Below are 24,078 nucleotides of genomic sequence, written 5' to 3'. Positions count from 1 at the left end.
GTATTATGTAAAGGATGGAACAGAAGGTGAATGGAAATGAAATTTAAAAATTAGACAGCAAAGAGCAGTTAGCTATCTGAAGGCTGTAGCAGCTTGGTCTGCAGCAGTGACATTTTAATATCTGCTGTAACTCTCTGGATTCAAGAGCAAACACTTGCTGAGCACCCCCTAATGCCTCTGACTTCAACAGGAGCAGCAGGTGCTCAGGACCTTTGAAAATTATGCCATTAGTGCTCAACATGTTCACTTGCCATTTTACTCCGTTTGGATGTGATAAATTACTTTACTGTTCAGCATTTCACGGTCTTACCCTAATAAGCACAACTGCTGCTGGAAACAGCAGTTCTAGAGGTTGTGCTCTCCTTTCTAAGTCAGTAGTGACACAACACCCCAGCATGGATACAGCACTGGACAGGATAATGGACTGGGAGTCAAGAGACATGGATTCTATTCCCAGACCTGACACTGACTAACGTGCCTTGGAGCAAGTTGCTTCTCTTATGTTACCAGCATACATAAAGAGAAGTTAGATAAAAACATAAAATACTCTTTCGAGCAGGTGCCATAACACACCATTTTATTCCTTAGAATCAAATCCTAACACACAAGAACCAAAACCAGAGAGAAACTGAAAGCACGCTGCTCCATAAGACCAAGAGACACAACTCACCGCAATTTGCTCTAGCCTGGCTCTCTGCAGACTGACTGCACAAGACCCAGTCCCAGATCGCATGCTTCCCTACAGACCCTCCTAGGACCAGGAAACCCCTTACACTTAAAGTCATAAGTAATTTTAAGACATTTTTGAATATACTACAACTTTGCTTCTCTGTGCTTCCATTTCCTCTTCTAATCCCTTTGTCTGCCTTACCTGTTTAAATTCTAAGGCTTCTGGAGCATGGATTGTCTCGTGGAGTGTTGGTATAGCGACTGTCAGAAAAGGGGCCCTAAACTTGGTTGGGACCTCTAGGCACTGCTATAATACAAGCAAGCAATAACCACAATCGTCACCCACACTGTGCTATCATCTTTCAGACAGCCTTAAAAATCAAGGTCCTGCCCACTAGATCATTACGGGGAGCTCTGGCTGCTCAGCATTTCTAAAAAAAGAGGCCCTGGCCAGCCCAGGCATTCACACATTAAGGCTGCCAAAGCCAGTGTCCACTTCTGAAACTATTTTTTTTTTCAACCTTAACCTCGCCAAACTTGTCCCACTGGCTATACAAGGGGGTAGCACTTGCATATCCCAAAGGGCTGTTGTGATGCTTAATTAAATGTTTTGTGTCCATAAAGAGCACTGAGATCTTCAGATGAAGGCATGATATGAATGTGCTCATTTCTAAAGATGCAGAATCTGAATATTCTTAGAATATAGCAAAGAATGATTAAGAGTCAAACATTATGTGTGTTCTCAAGTCTAGCTTCTGTTTCTCAGGGGGTTGTCTGTAATTCTTAGGAATCATTCTACAATATACACAGTTTATTAAAAGGATCTTGCATGATTCTCATAAGGGACACTTAAATTTGCCTACTAAACTTGACTTGCTTTGGTTTCCTATCAGTCAAAGATGCTGAGTGTCGAATATTCCTTATATACTAGTGCCAATCAGCAGCAATTCGACTTAAGACAGTGAAATTACACCAGTGTAAAGGTAGTTAAATGAGATCTGAATCAGACCCCATGTCTCTTTTTCTTAACCTGCTCCAAATGGGCAGTCTCTTAATCTATCCACTAGAGAACAGGAAATAATACAAACAAGAGGCAGCATGATCCAGTGGATCAGATACTGAACAGAGTGTCAAATGAGCTGGATTCTGTTCCTGTCATGTGCTGCATGACCCAGAGGAAGTCATGTCTCCATGTGCCTCAGTTTCACTATTTATAAATTAAACTAACGATACTTAGTCACTACTCAAAAGTTCTTTGAGACCTATTGTTGTAAAGCCGTATGCAAAATCTTCCTATTAAGACAGTCTTCCCTCCTCGACTTCTTTGAGATGGCCCTAATTTAAAAAGAGAACACAACGTTTCTACAAAACAGTTTCCTAACAAGGGAAGGCTTAAAGCTCTACATCTAAGAATAGGTTCTTGCACACATACTGATACAGATTAAGTTGATGGGTGACGATTTATCTTAGCCACTTGCATGCTTCAGATTGAAACTGGCAATTAGTTCTGAAGTGCTTCATGTTGTCAAATGCTGGTTTGCTTTATGCCCGTCAACTATGCAGCACCACGGCTCTGCAGAAATGGAAGGGGAAAGAGAACTGATTACTTCTCAGCCAGCTTCCAGCTGACATCTGAAAAGGTTAGCAAGAAAACCCAAGGTGCATTCAGCCTTAACAACGCTTCATGCTTCCACAAGCACTGCAGGAAACAGTAGTTTCCAGCCCTTTCAGTTATGGGGGATTTGAAATCATGTAGTGTGCGAATTACCCAGTGACAGGCTGCAAGAATCAGGTGAATGCGTGAGGAAGGAACATTCAAACTATTGTACCTGGGTTGATCGGGCCCACATGGTGCTCAGTGTTTGGGAGGGGGTGTGATAATACTCTGGATTGGTGCCCATAAAAGAGCTCCCATGGTGATATGGGAGGTGAAGGAGATAAAACACAAGGGGAATACTGCAAAGGCATCCAGTGTATGCATTCATAACTTGTTTTCTTATAGGTGCTTTCAGAACTAGGGAAAGATATAAGATGGACAGCCCAGGAGAGTTCAAATACAGGATAAGCAATGCAGAGTTGAGTTTTCCATCCTATCCCATCAAATATTTCATCCTTGACCTGCTGGGGGAATTATTTCTAGAGCTACGGGGATAACACATGCTCCATGCCAATTCAACCTGTCTAATAAGCCTGCCAAAAAGAGGAACACTTAGCAACAGTATTTAATGATTCAGAAGAACCCCAATCTCCAAAGAAGACAGAAACCCAACTTCCCTGTCTGCCATAGACTCCTGTTCCCCTTGTGCCTCCACACTAGCAGGATATATTTCACCATCTTCTGTCGGCAGGGTAGGGAGAGGGGGACAAGGGGAGACAGGTGCTCGCGCTATTTAGTTTCAATTCCTGGCTCTGCCATGGGTTTCCTGTGTAGTTTTACGCAAATTCTCAGCTCCCCATGTGTAAAATCAGGATGAAACTCTCCCCCACCCTCTCTCTGTAATCTATGGAGATTGCAAACTCTCCGAAGCAGGGTCTCTTACTAAGTGTATATACAGCATTTAGCATAAGTCTCTGATCTCATTTGTGGCCTGTAGTTCCTACTGTCACACTACTGCTTGTGTGGCCCTCTGGAAAGGAAAACATTCCTTTTTTTATTGATACAAATTTCTTGGACGCTAATCACCATAATATCAATATTACAATACAGAAATGCAATTTCATATTGCACAAGTGAAAATTGAGCTCTACCTTTGCATTAGCAAGTATTTTAGTGACATGACTTTGCCTTTCCAAGCTAGCTACACAGTTTCACTGCTTCTGTCCTAACCATTTCATTCGATTTCTCCAGCGTTTTCATCCTAATTTATGTTGATATGTCAATCCTTAACTTTCATGCATCTTCAATCCTCGCTCTTTTCTGGAGTTTTTAAAATTGTAGTAAGGTTATTTCTGGAACATAATTAACTTCTGGTTTATGTCCATCAATCACTGTCTATCTTCAGGCTACTAATTTTTCATTTTAAAAGGAAATTAAATCTATAGAGAAGTGAGGGTTTAATTCATGATACTTGTAGTTATTTAAAATTGAACTGGCAGAAGTTATTCTGATAAAGTGCCATTAATCATCATTTTATCTTTAGATTCTAGTGGGCACTGGGGCTAGGTTTGGTTTAAAGTTACTTTAAATCTTATCTGGCGTTCCAGACAATATACCAAGATTTGGGCAATCAAGGAAAAGAAAAGTCCCTCCTTGATCAGTTTCTCTATTGTTCCTAATCTTTGTGTCACTATTTGAAGTTGATAAGCCATGAACACTTCTTGTTTTTTAATTAATGAGTATGTCATAATGAATTATGAAACAGTTCAATGGCACCTGTGTGTATATAAGATTTTGAAGCTGGTTCATGTTGGCTGCTCATGTGCTCTAGTAAGAAAATCTTGACTTCCATTAATTACTGAAAGCTTGTGAAACTGACAAAGCAGGACCAAAGAAAGTACACCCAATATGCTACACTACCCATGAATATAAACCCAACCGGGTGTTTGGCACGTGGGCACCTGCATTTTGCATACTTCTTTAAAAGTGACCCTTCTGGGACTAAGGTTAACATGGCATATCTGAAGCAGGGTTTGTTCTAGGCATATTCCAAAGTGTGGGGCGGATCAGGGGCCCTCACACTTAAAATATATATTTTTAGAGGGTGCTAGCTTCATAAGAGCTGGGCAAAAAAATCTAGGTGAATTTTTCCCCCCACAAAATGCAGATTTGAGGCAACAGCTGTTTTGCAAATTCATGTCAATTTTGCCAAACCGTTTTGGTAACAAACCAAATACAAATAAATTTCCTTTTTTATTCAAAAGATCTTTTCATTTAGAAATTGGCTTCAATTTTATTAAAAATAAAAAACAAACATTTTTTAAAAAAGCTAAATATCAGAAATGTTTCATTACACACCAAACTAATTATTTATTTATTTTTGCAGTGCCAGTGAACCAAACAAAACCCAGCTATGTGCATAACTCTAATTGTAAGCAGCTTGCCCCATAAGAACACAGAACCCCTCTCTGACCTCCAGTGATGGACTACAGGGCTCCCAATATCTACCCACTCCCCCTTCTAAAGCTGACTCCCTGTAGTGGTGCTCACTCACCCTTAGAGGGCCCCGTTGCATCAGTGCAGGATGTTGCCACTATCTTCGGCTTCAGCCCCTCATGCTGGCTGCCTGTCTCTGGCCCTGGATCTTCTGTGGCTCAGCCCAAGTCACCCAAGTTCAGACCCTTTCCAGGGTATCATGAACAAGTCCACCCAAAACTGAATAACTCTTCTGCCCGCTTGGGCTACTGAAGTCTTCTCTTCTCTGCTTAGATCAAGGCAGGAAACAGGGTCAGTCAGACCACCTACACTGCGGCTGGCAGTGAATGTCCCAGTCCAGATAGACAGACTCACCCTAGGAGGGCTCAAGCTAGCACAGTTCAGTCTCTCAAGCTCACTTAACCCACTGGATCCAAGCTCCGGTGGCTAGCCTGTGTCTCCATTGGCACCGCCATGTCCTCATAGCCAGTATGCTAGCTGATCAGAGGCCATTTGTTAGAGTCTACTGAATCAAACAGAACTTGAGTTTGGCTGCAGCAGCCTGATGCTAACAGGTATTTAAGAGTGCATCCACTCAGCCTCTTCCTATCACCCCCACGCTGTGGAATGGGCTCCCACAGCACCAGCGGCTCTGGACCCACGCCCCAGCACAATGCAATGGGATGTAGTATCTATGTAATGGTTCAAAATGTCATCATATCATAAAATACTTTCCTATCTCAGAGGAGGTATTGTGAGTCTTATTTGATATTGAAGTGCTTTGAGATCCTGATGAAAGGCATGATGCCGGGGAGGAGAGCTATTATGGCTGGCAATAAACACATTCAAGTACAGATTTCTTTACATTGCCCAAATTAAAGAGAGACCTGCATCCCTCGTGTGTACTATAAGAAACTGCAACATTTTATTCCAAGCACGACAACGAAGCAAAGGAATCAAAGTTGGCAAATATTGAACTAATACGCTGTGGAAAATCTTGAAGTGCTTCTTCCCATCAAACACCAGTTTAATTTCATTTTGTAAAAGGTCAGCCATTTGAACCAAGCAGCAGCAGACGCTCTCAGAGTGAAATACAGCCTTCTCCGTCTCTAGCTTTCTCCATGCGTGGACAGGGGTGCATCATCAGACGCTTCCCATTTTAAACACTTCTGAGCCCTTTACTCACTTTTGTAGCGTTTTTCCTCCACAGTCAATTTAGATTGTGCCAATCAAATCTGCTCACTCTGCTTGAGTTTAATTTTAGTTCTGAGGAGAACAATTGTATTCAACACTTTGATGGCTAGTATGTCGTTGTCCCAGATCTGGTCCAGCTCCCCCTGCTGGACACTGCTGTGAAGGGCTCCAAAGGCTGAACCCTGCATACCCTTCTCTTGCTGGAGCTGTCTTAGTGGGGACCCTGCGGTCCAATTGCCTAGGTGCTGACATTAGTGCTGTCTCCTACAGGCCTCCCCCCAGCATGTTCCCCAGAATTCCATGGAAGTTGTGAGCCTTCTAGGTTACAGCTTACTCTTCAGAGGCATATGGCCGTGAAAGTAAATAGACACGGTTAGCAAAAGATTTCTAACTCAATGACTCTTTACTCAAAAGATAAAGCACAAGAGGAAACAGAACTCCTGAATGCAATGCCACTCACTGAACCTCACCTTTCCCTTGGGCATCAATCTGTGTTCAGGTAGCCATGGTTTCCTCCTCTTCCCCAAATCAGTCTTCCCTTAGCTTGAGTTGATGAAAGTATCCAAAGACTCTGAGTAGAACAGCTCCTGCCCTGTTATAGCCTCCCAATCTCCTCTGTCATGTGAACTTCAGGTCAGCCTCAACAGATGAGCACAGACCCCTATTAGCTGACTCCATTGCCAGACAACCTCTCCCCTGCAAAACCAGTTCTGTTGGGTGGGAGCCAGCCGTTTGTCTAGAGTGCTTCTATTTGAATGAGTACTTGTGGCACCTTAGAGACTAACAAATTTATTAGAGCATAAGCTTTCATGGACTACAGCCCACTTCTTCGGATGCATAAGTGGGCTGTAGTCCATGAAAGCTTATGCTCTAATAAATTTGTTAGTCTCTAAGGTGCCACAAGTACTCCTGTTCTTTTTGCGGATACAGACTAACACGGCTGCTACTCTGAAATGTATTTGAATGAAGGACCATCAAGGTGAAACGACCTTCTCTTGTTAGCCCTGTGCCTCTCTCTACCCTTTGGAATTCCATTCCAACATGGGCTCTCAAAAAAAATTCCACAGCAGTAAAGTTATTTCCATGGAGTCATTTTAATCTATATTACTTTATTAACTTTTTCAAAGATGCCTAAAAGATTAGAGCAGTTCCCTTACAGAATTCATACTGATTCTTATCCATGTCTTGTACTAGCCTATTCTCAATTTCACTCAGTTTCCCCTATTTCCAAGGTGAGGCTCACCAATCTATCATTACGGAACTATAGATATGAGAAGTTCCAAGTCCCTGAACTGGGTTACATTGATATTAAGAGCCTGTCATATAGGCTTTCCTTCAGCTATATTGGTAGTTGTTACATAGGCAGGTGCTTGCGTGTGAGCTGAAAGGGAGGGAAGGTTACAAAACGGCAGCAGGCTAAAAACCAGAAAAATGATTGAAGATGGATTTCGTTTCTCTGACATAGAATACGCTTTTTGCAGATCAGTAGAGTTTTCTAGGTGATGTAAGCAAGGGTTTGTGGCTGTATAGGATCCAACGGCACTTTTTGGAAGAGTAGCGATGTTCAAGGTAACCCTAATACCCTGGCCAGATTCCCATTTTGGATAATTATATATTGTCGGCCTAAAATCTCCTCTAGTTTGAATTGACCAGAGCAGTGGCTTTTCACCTTTTCCCTCCAGATCTTGGACAATGTATCTGAATTCAGGACAACTGTCCCAGGCATTTCAAACTGTATGTTCAACTACTATGAAGGGAAGAAAGCTTACAGAGGGGGGAAAAAGCAGAAATTCGGTGCACAATATAAGAGGAAAGCATGAAAATGTAGTAAACTGGCGATTTACAAAAACATTACCATTATGTTTTCCCCCTACACAAACAGCAAATATATACTTTCAGTCCAGATAGACTACTTTAGATTGAAGGAAAAACAACAACAAACAAAAGCAAAGTCTCCCAGAGAGAGCACGGTGTGCCACCCTGCAATGGCCTGTAACAATTCTGCCTCTAAAGAACTCTTTCTCTCTCTTTAGAAAGCATAGTCCTTGACATGTATACATGCAGTGCACAGCAAACAAAGGTATAACAGTAATAGACCCACATTCCTTGACAAGTCAAATCTTAACACCTTTACGCACACAAGTACGATCACTGAATGCACAGGCACATGAGCCCGTTTGATTTCACAAGTGTGTGTGAGTATTTACAGGATTTGAGATCAGTTTCTTTTAAACCAAGCCAAGGCAGAATGTACTGAAAAAATTGATGGATCAGTTAAAAATTGATCCAATTTATTCAAATGTTCCTTAAATCAGTAAAGATGCTTTCTGAAAAAGTTACTTGGTTGCATTGCCATAGCAACAACTATTGAATGTCTTGGTAATACATATGTCTTTCCTGAGGAAATCAACAGTAATCAAAGTATAGGCAGCCATCACTGACATCAAACCAGATGAAACTTGGTGGCAGCAGCTAACATGCTGAAGTCTTGAATTCCTTTGAACTCAAGTGGCAGGAAAAGTTTGCACAATCCAAACTGCAAAGAAAATCTGCAGTTGACTCCCTGACTCTGGGTTCCATCACGGAGTTTTTTTCTGTGGGAATTTGATTAGTGCCAATGCTTTTGATTCACAGTGGCACACATATTCTCTGCCACCCACTTTTAATTACTTGGCTACACAGATAAGAGTTTGCTGGTAAATCCTCTGTAATTACATAGTAATTTCCTAGTGATCTCCTTAATATAATACAAATGCAACAATCTTCAGCAGCCTGTAATTACTGTGGGCCCTGCGCTGCATCTGAGGGAACACAGGCAAGCCTGCATTTACCCTGTAATGAGATGGTAAGTACCCAGTTACTACATGGCAATAGCCATACAATTCAATGATCAACATTCACAAGGTTAAGTCAAGAGATAGCAACAGAGACTCTGCAAAGGGGGGAGGGAGGGAGAAAGGGGGACAGCCCTCATCATGTCAGACTAGAGGAACGTTTGCAAGAGATGATGCAAGAACAGTGTGCACTGCCATTACCTGTGCAGTAACAGCCCCACAGATTTAAAGGCTTCAGCCTCCACTCTATCAATGTCTGTCACACCTCTCCCATCTTAAATGTCTTTGGGATGTTACACTGCAACCAGGAGGTGGGACTGCAGCATGTGTAGACACACATGAGCTAGCTTTGATATAGCTCTCTTGAACAACAATAGCAGTGAAGCTGTGACAACATAGGCTAACCACCCAAGTGCATACCCAGGATCCCAAGCAAACTGCCTGTGCTGTCATTGGTTTATTACCATTATTTGAGTTAACTAGATCAAAGCTAGCTTGGGTAGGTCTACACGTACTGCAGTCACACATCTGATTGCAGTGTAGACAGACCCTTTACCTTGCAAGGAAACAAGCACCCTCAATTCCTCATAACATACGATTAGATTTACTATGGGCCTGCTCCGAAGCCCACCGAATTCAATGGAAAGACTCCCATTGACTTCCAAGGTCTTTAGATCAGGCTCTAGAGCATGTCGGACATCAAACCAGGACAAGGGCACTCAATACCTTGCAAAATTGGGCCTTAATTCCCTTTCAAAGAGACTTGTGTGTATCTGCTTTATTTCCCATCTACTCTGTTCACTTCAGATCAGGATATCCAGTTTGAATTGCTGGGTTTTTCATGTCAATACAAGTTATTGGGACCCACAGTCCCAAAGGCAAGAAATTCACTAAACAAGACTTAAATTGCTTGCTATCGTTTTAGCATTTCAGAATTGCAATTAGATCTTGGAGGTGGAAAGTAGCAAAGACTAGAAGTTCTGACAGGTTGCACCATGTTGTGACATGTTTTTGCACATCACACTAGAATCTGCTGTGACAGAAAGTGCTAACACAGCTTGATGTTGCATGAGCCATGATAAATTAAACTCTGGATTTTATAAACACTGACAGTCTAAAGCAGTGGTTCTCAAAGCCGGTATGCTGCTTGTTCAGGGAAAGCCCCTGTTGGGCTGGGCCAGTTTGTTTACTTGCTGCATTCACAGGTTCGGCCAATCGCGGCTCCCATTGGCCGTGGTTCGCCGCTCCAGGCCAGTGGAGGCGGTGGGAAGTGGTGGCCAGCACATCCCTCGGACCGCGCCGCTTCCTGCCGCCCCTATTGGCCTGGAGTGGTGAACCACAGCCAGTGGGAGCCGTGATCGGCCGAACCTGTGGACGCAGCAGGTAAACAAACCAGCCCAGCCCACCAGGGTCCTTCCCTGAACAAGCGGCGGACCAGCTTTGAGAACCACTGGTCTAAAGAACACTTTTATTTAGGTTACAATGAGCTGCATGTCTGCTGAAACTTTTTCCACTGCTCTCTAAAATTGTTATTTGGGAGGACTGTGGGGAAATAAATTATATCCCTATGATAACTTGTCCGTAAATTTCTCCATTCAATTGTTTGGAAAAACAACAGTTTTGTTCATATCCAATGCTCAGTAAAAGCAAAATGGATTATTTCCCCTTTTTTGTGAGCATGTGAAAAGGGTAGAAATGACTGTCACAGTGATGATGTAGGGAACTACATTGTGAAACTTCTCATGAGAAAATATATAGAACAAAAGAACCTCCACAACAGATCGGATCAGTGGACCATCTATTCTAGTAACTTGTCTTGGATGTCTGCCAGCATCAAATGCTTCAGAGAAAGTGTAAATTCCCCAAATAATCAGATAATAACTAACCTATCGAGAAGTTTTTTTTCCTAATCTCAAGCAACAAGCAATAAGGTTTTTGTGCAAAAGCATGAAGGCGGATAGCCTTTATAATCTGTATTCTAGCTAGTGCAATTGTGAGTGATGGTCTTATTTTTCATAGAAAAATCCATCCTCTTTTTGACTCTTTGTAAGCTCTTTGCATCAATATCTCAAGGCAGCAAGCTCCAGAGGCTAATTCACACTCCCCCTGACACAGACTTTGGATGCAGGGACAGATTTTCAAAAGTGAGCCTCTTATTTGCACTCAAAATGTGATGCTTCAGAGGAAGAAATTGCCTTCCTCCCTCCTGTAGAAACTATTATGCATGCAGTCAGTTTTGCAATGCTTTCCTTGGACTGGAAAGGAAATTCCTACCTACCCCTTCCCATGCAGTTCTCCATTTACACCCCAGGGCATGAGATTTCATAGCCTTTTATTTTTGTATGCGCCCTCTGTTTCCTGATGGAGCTGGCAATTTCAAACTTTCAAGGATCTTTAATACTTTCCTTTTATCTGCTCATTAACACTTCACAATGGCACTTCTCTCGGACTTATTCTTATGAAGCAGCAATTAGCTCTCAGGCTAAGTTCACTGGGGATCCAGCTCTCTAAACCCCACTGCCTTTGAGAGATGCTGTTCTTTAACCTGTCACTTAGGCTGGATATTGGTGTCATGGGGCTATTTCCTCTCAGGAAGGCAACCATGCATAATTGTCTACAAGAGAAAGTCCTAGACTTGCATATGGGGCAATCCTCACCCTGTGAACTTAAGAGAAAAATGTAATTTGAAAATGGAAATTTATTCTCCTACCAAGTAAACCCTGATCAGCAGGGCTTCTGATGATGCATAATCACTCAGGACTAAGATCACTTACTTATGGTAGCACCTGGTATGTGCAAAGCATGTTCCAAACACAAAGACAGCCCATGTTACATTGTGTGACAAAGGCAGAGCCTCCCTTCTGTGGGACATGAGTAATGTAAAGCTCAAGGCCCTGGGATCCATGACCAGGGCCGCCCAGAGGATTCAGGGGGCCTGGGGGTCTTCGGTGGCAGGGGTCCCCTGCCGCCAAAGACCCAGCACTTGACAGCGGGTCCCGGGGCGGAAGGACCCCCCGCCGCAGGTCTTCAGGGCACTTCGGCGGCGGGTCCCGGAACGGAAGGACCCCCTGCCACAGGTCTTCAGGGCACTTCGGCGGCAGGTCCTAGAGTGGAAGGACCCCCCCCGACGCCGAACTGCTGCCGAAGACCCAGAGCGGAAGAAGCTCCAGGGGCCTGGGCCCTGCAAGAGTTTTCTGGGGTCCCCGGAGCTAGTGAAGGACCCCGCTCCAGGGGCCCCGAAAAACTCTCGTGGGGGCCCCTGCAATACCCCAGGGCAAATTGCCCCACTTGCCCCCCCACGGTCTGGGTGGCCCTGTCCATGTCCCAGAGGTCAAAACCCTTGCAAAGCAAGAGCTGGAAGCTCTGCGTGATTCCTACAGCTTAGTGACAAAACTCATGGAAAGGAAATGCATAATGGGAGAAAGCTAGTCCATAAATAAGAGCAGAGGAGCACAAGCTAGGGCATCATTCAAAACATCTTTGAGGAAGAGAAGCAGCTCAGTTCAGGGACAAACTGCTGTAATCAGATGAGTAAATGAGATGCGAATGAAAAGCCAGTAATTCATCGCTTTCAAAAACATCAATGAGTCATGACGACAACAGCTTCATGGCCACATAGCTCTTCATATTAAAATCAGATTATTCTGAGAAGCCAAATCCATACCAGGAGAGGGGTTCGTATATGTGCACTGACTTCCTGAATAATTTCTGACTGAGGGTACATCTACACTACAGGGGGGAGTCGATTTAAGATATGCAAATTCAGCTACATGAATAGCGTAGCTGAATTCGACGTATCGCAGCCGACTTACCCCGCTGTGAGGACGGCAGCAAAATCGACTTCTGCAGCTTTCTGTCGACGGCGCTTACTCCCACCTCCGCTGGTGGAGTAAGAGCGCCGATTCGAGGATCGATTGTTGCGTCCCAACGGGACGCGATAAATCGATCCCCGAGAGGTCGATTTCTACCCGCTGATTCAGGCGGGTAGTGTAGACCTAGCCTGGGGTGAGGGCGATGATGTGGATACATCCCTCTGGTCTCAGCTTCTGTTCCATGTTGCTGTTACTTATGGTGGGTGAACCTCAAAGAGTGGGAACTGGGGTTGGAGAAGACCCCACAAGTTCGGATACTTATCTGAACTCTAAGACTCTCATTAATCTGTAAAATTTGGATAAAAATCTCACAAGAGGAAGTTCCTACTGGGGCTCAAGCTGCAAAATTCAAATCTGGATTTCAATACCTCTGCCTAAAATTTTGGACTTTCTAGACATAGGGTTCAGATTTATTACTTGTCAACCAAGGTTTTTGGTAGTTCGTGCTTCTAGCTGAGTTAGAAATACTGTAAAGCCAGCTTCTGCCAACTAGAATTTCTGCCCTTCTAGAAACAGAAATGACCCGGTACAACAAAAATAGAATGGGATGTTATCTGTAGCGTATATCTGGAATGTGTGCATCTGGAGTCTGGCAGGACATGTGTGGAAGTTAAGCAAACTTTTCAGAATTTAGTTAATTTTCCATTCTAAAAGAGGGCTATGATCAGCGATTGAAAGAGAATTCTTAATTCCCCCGCAGATCCAAACCACCCTATTTTTTAATGTTGCAAAACTAAAACCCAATAATCTTGACACATCTCCAGTTTGCTGAAACCCAGTACAATTGAATCTTCCTAACTGGTGCATCCCATTGGAAATAAACATGCCAATTAAAAATGTTTTTATCAGAGGTCCATAGGAACATAATCCACTGGGAAATGGTCACTTAAAAAAAAAATTGCAGGGAAAAGAGAAATGAGTCCAGTAAAACATTGACAAGTACATTAATCATGGTACTGAGTCATTGTGTCATCCAGCAATGACCCCGTCAGATGACCATGTGTATCTGAGAGCTCAGAAGTGGGAGTAACTAAGAACAGGAGGGGATAAGCCATCTCTCAGCTAAGCCACACTTCCTTGAAAATTCAAGAACAGCAACGACACAGAGATAGAAAATGAGCTCCTGGCATCTGATTTAGAATATGAGTTACAGATGACAGCTATTATGGTTTTTCCCTCACACTCAGAGGAGATCATAACACTAAGTTTGGATTTTTATTTTAGGTAAAGGAAAACTAAGCAGGTAATATAAAATCACCACAAATGGGGCAGAGAGCAGTGTCTCTCTTGCTCCAAGTCCTGTCATTTTAATATCCCCTCGCTGCCCTGTTCCGTAGCAGACAAGCAGGACTTCTTACACTTGGAGACATAGAATTGGAAAGGGCTTCCTGGGTCACTGAGTGCAGCCCGCTGCTGTCACAGGCAACCACCCCATCATATAATCCACCAAGCTCCATTTTAACACTTGTGGTTGTTTGCCCCCACTCCTCTGATTGGGAGGCTGTTCCAAAGTCTCTCTTCTCTGATGGTTAGAAACCGTCTTCTAATTTCCAGTCTACATTTATTCACAATCAGTTTATAACCCTTTGTTCTCGTGCCAACATTGTCCTTTAGCTCAAGTAGCTCTTCTCCCTCTCTGACGTATTAATAGAGAGCAATCATTCCCTCTCCCAACCTTTGCTTTGCTAGGTTAAACAAAGCTGTAGTTTCCTCGGCTTTCCACTTCCCTGATATCCTAGTAGCCTTTCCCTGCACCTATTCCAGATGGAAGTCGTCATTCTTGAACATGGGTGACCAAAACTGTACACAGTATTCCTGATACCAGTGTCTTGTGCAACAAATTCGCTATTTACAGATGCAATGCAAAGGAAAGCAGAATCACAGCTACGTTCACCAGAGCTCGCCTTTTTCATTGGTGCACAGATCAGATGGTTTAGGCTCAATCAGAAGGGATTTGATAAAGCTTAAGCACATACTGTCCAACAGATCTTGCCAGGGCAACTATGCCTAATTGACAACACTGAATTGCTTGAGTCACCCACCAAGCTGCAGGTCATTGCGGGGTAACTGTGAAACTAACATGCTCCCATTCACATACTGAACAAGTTTAGCTCTAGCCTTTTCACAACCCTTTCCTTGGGAAATACATTTCATGGAGCAGATCCTCAAGGAATCAATTCTGAAGCACTTAGAGGAGAGTAAAGTGATCAGGAACAGTCAGCATGGATTCACCAAAGGCAAGTCATGCCTGACTAACCTAACTGCCTTTTATGACGAGATAACTGGCTCTGTGGATGAGGGGAAAGCAGTGGATGAGTTATTCTTTGACTTTAGCAAAGCTTTTGATACTGTCTCCCACATTCTTAACAGCACATTAAAGAAGTATGGGCTGGATGAATGGACTATAAGGTGGATAGAAAGCTGGTTTAGATCATCAGGCTCAACGGGTAGTGATCAATGGCTCCATGTCTAGTTGGCAGCTGGTATCAAGCGGAGTGCCCCAAGGGTCGGTCCTGGGGCCAGTTTTGTTCAATATCTTCATTAATGATCTGGAGGATGGCGTGGATTGCACCCTCAGCAAGTTTGCAGATGACACTAAACTGGGAGGAGAGGTAGATATGCTGGAGGGTCGAGAGAGGATACAAAGGCCTTGGCTACACTTACCAGGTAGTTCGACGGCTGGAAATCGAAGTTCTGGGTTCGACTTATCGCGTCTAGTCTGGACGCGATAAGTCGAACCCGGAAGTGCTCGCCGTCGACTGCGGTACTCCAGCTCGGCGAGAGGAGTACCGCGGAGTCGACGGGGGAGCCTGCCTGCCGCGTGTGGACCAAGGTAAGTTCGAACTAAGGTACTTCGACTTCAGCTACGTTATTCACGTAGCTGAAGTTGCGTACCTTAGTTCGAATTGGGGGGGGTAGTGTAGACCAAGCCAAAGAGACCGAGACAAATTAGAGGATTGGGCCAAAAGAAATCTGATGAGGTTCAACAAGGACAAGTGCAGAGTCCTGCACTTAGGACGGAAGAATCCCATGCACTGCTATAGACTAGGGACTGAGTGGCTAGGCAGCAGATCTGCAGAAAAGGCCCTAGGGTTTACAATGGACGAGATGCTGGATATAAGTCAACAGTGTGTCTTTGTTGCCAAAAAGGCTAACGGTATTTTGGGCTGCATAAGTAGGAGCTGTGATGGGTTGGATCACAGAAACCCCCCTGGGAGCTGCCACCCGATGTGCAAAGACTACCCCTGCTTCTGTTTTCCCTGCCAGCTCAGGACTCCAGCACCCTGTCTTGCTGAGCCAGCCACTCCTGTCTGGCTCTAACACAGACCCAGGGTCTGAATCACTTGTCTCAAAACTGCAGGTTTACCTGAAAACAGCTCACAGTAGTGTGCTTGTCTTTAGCATTCAGATGCCCAACTCCCAATGGGGTCTAAACCCAGATAAATCCGTTTTACCCTGCATAAAGCTTATGCAGGGCAAACTCATAAATTGTTCGCCCTCTATAACACTGATAGAGAGATATGCACCGTTGTTTGCTCCCTCAGGTATTAATACATACTCTGAGTAAATTACTAAATAAAAAGTGATTTTATTAAATACAGACAGTAGGATTTAAGTGGTTCAAAGTAGTATCAGACAGAACAAAGTAAGTCACCAAGCAAAATAAACTAAAATGCGCAAATCTATGTTTAATCAAACTAAATACAGATAATTTCCTCACCAGTTCCAGAGCACTCCCTTTTACAGGCTAATCTCCTTTTAGCCTGGGTCCAGCAATCACTCACACCCCCCGTAGTTACTGTCCTTTGTTTCAGTCTCCTTCAAGTATCGGGGGGTGGGGGGGTGGAGAGGCTCCTTCTTTAGCCAGCTGAAGACAACATGGAGGGGTCTCCCACGGGTTTAAATAGACTCTTGTGGGTGGGGACCCCCCTCCTCCCTCCTATGCAAAGTCCAGCTCCAAGATGGAGTTTTGGAGTCACCTGGGCAAGTCACATGCCCCTGCATGACTCAGTCTTTACAGGCCGACGCCATTGTCCACATGGTATCTTGCATGTCTCCAGGAAGACTTCTCATGTGGATTGGAGCATTCCAAGATGCATTGTTCTCCAAGTGTTTCCTGATCAGGTACTTAACCTGGTGAATTCCTTCCTAAAGAAGCTGACCAAATGCCTCCCAAAGCTTACTTAGAAACCAAGCAAGCATACAGCCCATATTCTTAACCTCAAGTAGAAAATGATATACATATATGTACAAATAGGATGAATAGATATAGTAGACCATAACCTTTACGGAGATATGTTACCTGGCACAGGCAGCACAAAACATATTCCAGTTATGTCATACATACATTTATAAGCACCCCCTCCCCATAAAGCCTTATGGGGTACATTGCCAGCAGATCGAGGCACGTGATCGTTCCCCTCTATTTGGCATTGGTGAAGCCTCATCTGGAGTACTGTGTCCAGTTTTGGGCCCCACACTACAAGAAGGATATGGAAAAATTGGAAAGTGTCCAGTGGAGGGCAACAAAAATGATTAGGGGGCTGGAGCACATGACTTATGAGGCTCAGAGGCTGAGGGAACTGGGATTATTTAGTCTACAGAAGAGAAGAATGAGGGGAGATTTGATAGCTGCTTTCAACTACCTGAAAGGGGGTTCCAAAGAGGATGGAGCTCGGCTGTTCTCAGTGGTACCAGATGACAGAACAAGGAGTAATGGTCTCAAGTTGCAGTGGGGGAGGGTTAGGTTGGATATTAGGAAAAACCTTTTCAGTAGGAGGGTGGTGAAGCACTGGAATGGGTTCCCTAGGGAAGTGGTGGAATCTCCATCCTTAGAGGTTTTTAAGGACCAGCTTGATTTAGGATGATTTAGTTGGGGTTGGTCCTGCTTTGAGCAGGGGGTTGGACTAGATGATCTCCTGAGGTCCCTTCCAACCCTGATAGTCTATGGTTTCCCTAGGACATTTATTGCACTATTCAGCTGGGCCTGAAAGCATCCATAGAGCTGTCATGGGTTTAGAGGAAGAAGATCATGTCTTCAAAAGTTTACAATTTTTCGTTCATGGAATCACAAGTAAAAAGTCATCAGAGCAGCAAAAATTACCACAAATCGAACTATTCTGTCTTCCCACCTACATCGAGCTGTAAATTGTTAATATTGGAGAGCTCTTTTTTTTAGGAAGAGTGCATACAAGGAACACCTACCTTTGCAGGAAATGGAGGGACAGAATTTTTGGGAGGTGTTTGGGTTTGAGAAAAGCCTCTTAGCAGACATTTACAGGCTGATTCTCTGCCACCCTAGAAAACCCAATTCTGCAGCTCTAGGAGTGTTTATGATTTTTTAAGCTGGCCCAGACTTATAAGGATTGCAATTTTCAAGCAAGTTGGAGTCAATTTATGGTATATAAATTGGAGTCAATTTATAGAATATCACTTCAAGAAACAATGACCAGACAGAAGAACCAGATAAAATAGAAGTGGTATGAATTTTCTCAGCTCAAAACCAAGGAGATTGTTTGCACAAACCTCTGAAAAACACACAGCTTTGGCTATTATCCCTTTAAAAAAAAAAGGGGGGGGGGGAGGGGGGAATCTATATGCCCGAAATCTGCTCTAATTCATATCCTGTGTATCCTGAGTGACTTCAGTTGGATTTGAATATGGAAACTTCAGAACAATTGAATCTCCTTGGCAGAACAAAAAAGACAATCCTTCATCCTTCTAGCACATACTTAATCTGAAATCTCAAAGAGCTTTAAGAATAAAGACTCGCAACCATCATGGGAAGTAGGGAAGTACTGTCTTCCTTTTACAAATAAGGACATGAATCTGAACCTCAGTTACCTATGGCTACAACATAAGCCAGCCGCAGAACCAGAAACAGAAAGAAGCCAGGGGTCCTCACTTTGTAACCCTGATTACTAGGCTATTCGGTTCCTCAAAATCCCTTGATAAGCTCCCACCTTCAACACTCTAAGCATAAACTTCTACCATTCTGCACTTCATCTAACTTCAAAGAGCTCTCACTCCACTCTCTGCTAAGTAAAAGATCACGGAAAAGTTTCCCATTACATTTAAAAAAAAATTTCTCTTACTTAATTGGCCTCTCAGAGTTGGTAAGACAACTCCCACCTGTTCATGCTCTCTGTATGTGTGTATATATATCCCCTCAATATATGTTCCACTCTATATGCATCCGAAGAAGTGGGCAGTAGCCCACGAAAGCTTATGCTCTAATAAATTTGTTAGTCTCTAAGGTGCCACAAGTACTCCTGTTCTTTCATTACATTTAAGGCACTTCTTGAGCTAGAGAGACAGATGAGAATAGCACTGTTTTACAGGCCCTCATTGAAATCCCCTTCTGCTACACCTCACATGCAATAATACAGCTGAAAGGAAACCCAACTGCTATTGTAATGTAGTAGAATGGGGAAAGTATTTATAGCTATTCAGCCACGAATGTGGGAGGTGGAAATACATTGACAAATCCTAAGGTAGTCTGCTGTGTTAACTCTTTAACCCTCCATAAAAGCTTCTGCATATAGGCAGTCTGAAGACTGGAACCTGGCATCAGATTGATATGTTCCAAGTGAATAAGTATCATGGATAACCTCACATAAGATAGAGATTGGGAAAGACTAAACAGATCCTATCTAATTATGATGTAGGGTGAGCCGACATCGACAGTCTAGTGTTATTTTCCAGTCCTGCCTCAATCCTTTCCCTAGACTATTCCAGATGAAATATTTCCTGATACCCAGCACCAAGGTCCCTTTACATCATGTCACCCCATTTGCCTTAAGGTCGGTTTACACTGGAGAAGTTTTTAAACTGGTAAGCATCATAGCGAAAGCCCAGTTTAAAGTGACCTGACCCAGATTTTCTGAACCAGTTTCAGGACCACCTGAACAGGAACGCCAACTTTCCTGCAGCTATCACAGTGCTCTGCTCCTAATAGACCTGCCTTCTTGGGGTATGTCTACACTGCAACTAAAAAAACCATGGCTGGCCCATGCCAGCTGACTTGAGCTAAGGGGGCTCCGACTAAGAGGCTGTTTAACTGAAATCCAGATGTTCTGGGTTCCTGCTAGGGGGGAGGCAGGGAGCCCTCCAAACCCCTGCTGTCACGAGAGTGAGCAGAGACCCCTGGGCAAGACTATGAGGTGGAAGAAGAGCCCCCGGTTGTGGGGGAGGCCGCCCTGCTGCTGAATGGCTCCTGTCCTTTTGATTACCCAAGCTCCCGATTATCCAAATAAAATCTGTGTCCCCCACTCCAGGTATTCCAATAATCAGGAGTGTACAGTATTCAAAACTAGCTGTACGTATAGCATGGTTGTTTACAAGTTAGAAAACAATCAGTTTTTTGTCTTGTTTTTCCGGTATCATTCTGTGCCGTCCTTATCTTTGTCAGGGATATCACAGTTCCGGTGCCAGTGGGTCGTGAAAGCATCTCCCAAACTGTCCCAGGACAAATTACTCATGTACCTTGTCTTTGACAGTTTTGTATTTGCCCATGCCAAGAGCTGAATTCAGCTTTGCAAAACGTTATGGGATATATACCTTAGCATGCATGAACAGGAGTAAGCATTCTGGGGAAAGCGTAACACAATTCAGTTACCACAACTACCCAAACATTCATATATGATAGAATATATACAATATTAATACCAAATACATTAAAGTAACGTGCACTAGGTTAACATACCACACTAGCTAGCAAGTCTGACCTCCTGTGTAACATAGGGCATTAAGTTCCATCCAGATATCCCTATATTAAGCTCAATGACTTTAGTTAGACAAACATTTTAATCCTCAGGAGACTAAATTTCTTTGTGCCAAGGACAGAGAATAGGAGAGACTGAGATGCTGCCAATATCCAAGGCTTCTGAAATGGCAGGGAATTGTTCAAATAAGCCCAGTAGGCGATCCACGCCCCATGTTGCAGGGAAGGTGAAAAATTACTAAGGACCCTGCCAGTCTGACCTGGGAAAAATTCCTTCTTAATCCCAAATTTGGCAATCAGTGAGCAAGACACACCAGCCAGGCATCTAAGACAGAGATGATCTAAGACAGGCCCGTTACTCAATGAGGTGGGAGGTTAGGGGGGAAATAACAGAAAATGTGGACATGGCAGAGGTGCTTAATGACTTCTTTGTTTTGGTTTTCACCAAGAAGGTTGGTGGTGATTGGACGTCTAATGTAGCGAATGCCAGTGAAAATGAGGTAGGATCAGAAGAGGCTAAAATAGGGAAAGAATAAGTTAAAAATTACTTGGGCAAATGAGATGTCTTCAAGTCACCAGGGCCTGATGAAATGCATCCTAGAATACTCAAGAAGCTGATTAAGGAGATATCTGAGCCATTAGCAATTATCTTTGAGAAGTCATGGAAGACGGGAGAGATTCCAGAAGACTGGAAAAAGGCAAATATAGTGCCCATCTATAAAAAGGGAAATAAGGACAACCCAGGTTATTATAGACCAGTCAGCTTAACTTCTGTACCCGGAAAGATAATGGAGCAAATAATTAAGCAATCTATTTGCAAACACCTAGAAGATAATAAGGTAATAAGTAACAGACAGCATGGATTTGTCAAAAACAAATTCTGTCAAACCAACCTGATAGCTTCTTTGAAGAGTAACAAGCCTTGCGAATGGGGAGTGGTAGATGTCATATATCTTGATTTTAAGTAAAGCTTTTGATACTGTCCCACATGACCTTCTCATAAATCAACTAAGGAAATACAACCTAGATGGAGCTACTATAAGGTGGGTGCAAAACTGGTTGGAAAACTGTTCCCAGAGAGTAGTTATCAGTGGTTCACAGTCACGCTGGAAGGGCATAACGAGTTGGTCCTGCAGGGATCAGTTCTGCGTCCGGTTCTGTTCAATATCTTCATCGATGATTTAGATAATGGCAGAGAGAGTACACTTATAAAGTTTGCGGATGATACCAAGCTGCGAGGGGTTCCAAGTGCTTTGGAAGATAGGATTAAAATTTAAGGTGATCTGGACAAACTGGAAAAATGGTCTGAAGTAAATAGGATGAAATAGGATGAAATTCAATAAGGACAAATGCAAAGTACTCCACTTTGGAAGGAACAATCAGTTGCACACATACAAAATGGGAAATGACTGCCTAGGAAGGAGTACTGTGGAAAGGGATCTGGGGGTCATAGTAGACCACAAGCTAAATATGAGTCAACAGTGTAATGCTGTTGCAAAAAAAAGCAAACATCATTATGGGATATATATTAGCAGGTGTTGTAAGCAAGACACGAGAAGTAATTCTTCCGCTCTGATTACGCCTCAACTGGAGTATTGTGTCCAGTTCTGGACACCACATTTCAGGAAGGATGTGGACAAATTGGAGAGAGTCCAGAGAAGAGCAACAAAAATGATTAAAGGTCTAGAAAACATGACCTATGAGGGAAGATTGAAAAAATTGGGTTTGTTTAGTCTGGAAAAGAGAAAACTGAGAGGGGACATGATAACAGTTTTCAAGTATGTAAAAGGTTGTTACAGAGAGGAGGAAGAAAAACTGTTTTTCTTAACCTCTGAGGATAGGACAAGAAGCAATGGGCTTAAATTGTAGCAAGGGAGGTTTAGGTTGGACATTAGGAAAAACTTCCTAACTGTCAGGGTGGTTAAGCAGTGGAATAAATTGCCTAGGGAGGTTGTGGAATCTCCATCATTGGGTATTTTTAAGAGCAGGTTGGACAAATACCTGTCAGGGATGGTCTAGATAATACTTAGTCCTGCCACAAGTGCAGGGGACTGGACTAGATGACCTCTCGAGGTCCCTTCTAGTTCTATGGTTCTATGAGCTGTACCACGTTGGAGCACTGGTCCACCCCACCTGCTGTCCCATCTCTAGCTGTGGCCAATCTCTGATGCTTCAGAGGCAGGTGAACCCCCCCACCCCAATACATCGGGAGGGGGGGTAATCATCCTTGATCCCTACAGGTGACCATCTGAAGCCCTAAATACTGAGATTTCATTATAGTCATTGTCTTGATGCAGAGGTGCAAGTGTTAGTAGTGTTTTCAGGATTGCCTGCTTTGTCCTCTTCTTCCCAGCACCCATAAAGAAAGGGGATGAAAGGGCTGTTCATAGATTCCAAGGCTGGAAAGGATCACCATGACCATCCAGCCGGACACTGGACTAAAGCACATATCTAATGTCACCTTAAATATGGGAGGCAGAGAAGGCTAGTGTGGACCCAGAAGGTCCCTGGTTCCCTTAGAATTGGCAGTCAGTTTTCAACTCGAACTCAAATCTGTTTTTAAAGTAGCTGTCCAGAGGGAAGAAAGTCAAGAACTTAAACTAATCTTGCACTTCTTACTGATATGCTCACCTAGAAATAATTGCCCTCATTACAGGCATGTGCTGAAAGGTAGCCTGCGGTGGTGCTGCCTCAGACTTCCTACCCACAGGCTGTGTGTCTCATCAGTACCTAGTGCAGAGAGGGGAGTGGAAAGAAAACCCAAGCGACTACCATAAGTAAAGCACTTGCAATCACAGCTGGAACTGAATAGTCAGTGCACATTTACTCAAACTGAACAGTGAAAATTAGAGCTACATTAATTTTAATGAGCTATACGCCTCCAAATGCCTTGGATGGCTTTGAATATCTCAGTCAAAATGGATTATTCTTTGTAATACAAAAGCACCCAGAAGCCCCAATCAGAATTAGAGCCCTATTGTGCTTGGTGCTGAACATACGTTACAGGGCTGGTGACTTTCAGACTTAGAATGGTTTAATATTAGTAGAGTATAAACTTTCTGATTTAGAATGGTGATGAAACTCCATGTTTTCCATTGAAGTTTTCTTTACCAAGGCAGTTGGAAGCAGGGTTGAAACTGGGTAGTTGGAGACCTTGTTCAATTTAAGCACAAACGGTTCCAATAATAATTCTACCAAGTACATTTAAAACCCAGCTAAGTATCCAGGGATGGCCCACTCCTGGAGTATAATTAGCAGGACTTTCCCACCCTCCGAATGGCTCTGAGTGCCACAGGATTTGTAAAATGACAGATTTTGCAAATGAGAACTAGGTAAGTCACTTGGCTGAAAAGGTCAAGTAGGTTTCCCGGTTTCTATGGTTTTGATGGGCCAATGACTTTTCTGAGGCAGAGCAGTTTAAAAACTATCCCTTGGGGAGTTTAGAAATTGGTAATGGTCACTAAGTCACCAGTTTGAAGACAGCCCCAGTTAGGAGTCATTGACAGTTATTTCCTTTTTATAGCACTGTCTTAGGCTGTGTGTAATAATCTGTTCTCTGTTTATTTCTTGTGGACAGGTGTTTTTCTCACAAGCATGCACAGCAGCTCGCTTTCCTCTTTGTCGGCCTTTGCAAAGATGCTCTAGCCTGACTTCGCACGGATAGCTCAGTATTATTTGGCTTTTATATTGTGCTTAGCACGACCTATTAGTCAG

General features: G+C 43.4%; 1 protein-coding gene across 3 annotated transcripts in view; it reads right to left on the bottom strand.

The window, feature by feature from the left end:
• LOC128832223 (tetraspanin-15-like) overlaps positions 1–24,078 on the bottom strand; it is a 527,474-nt gene that overhangs the window by 181,865 nt on the left and 321,531 nt on the right. The gene's annotated exons all lie outside the window — the stretch shown is intronic.

This window comes from Malaclemys terrapin, chromosome 2 (assembly GCF_027887155.1).
Source record: "Malaclemys terrapin pileata isolate rMalTer1 chromosome 2, rMalTer1.hap1, whole genome shotgun sequence".
NCBI lineage: Eukaryota > Metazoa > Chordata > Testudines > Emydidae > Malaclemys > Malaclemys terrapin.
The sequence above is the reverse complement of the archived record's forward strand: the minus strand, read 5'-3'. Positions and strand labels throughout refer to the sequence as shown.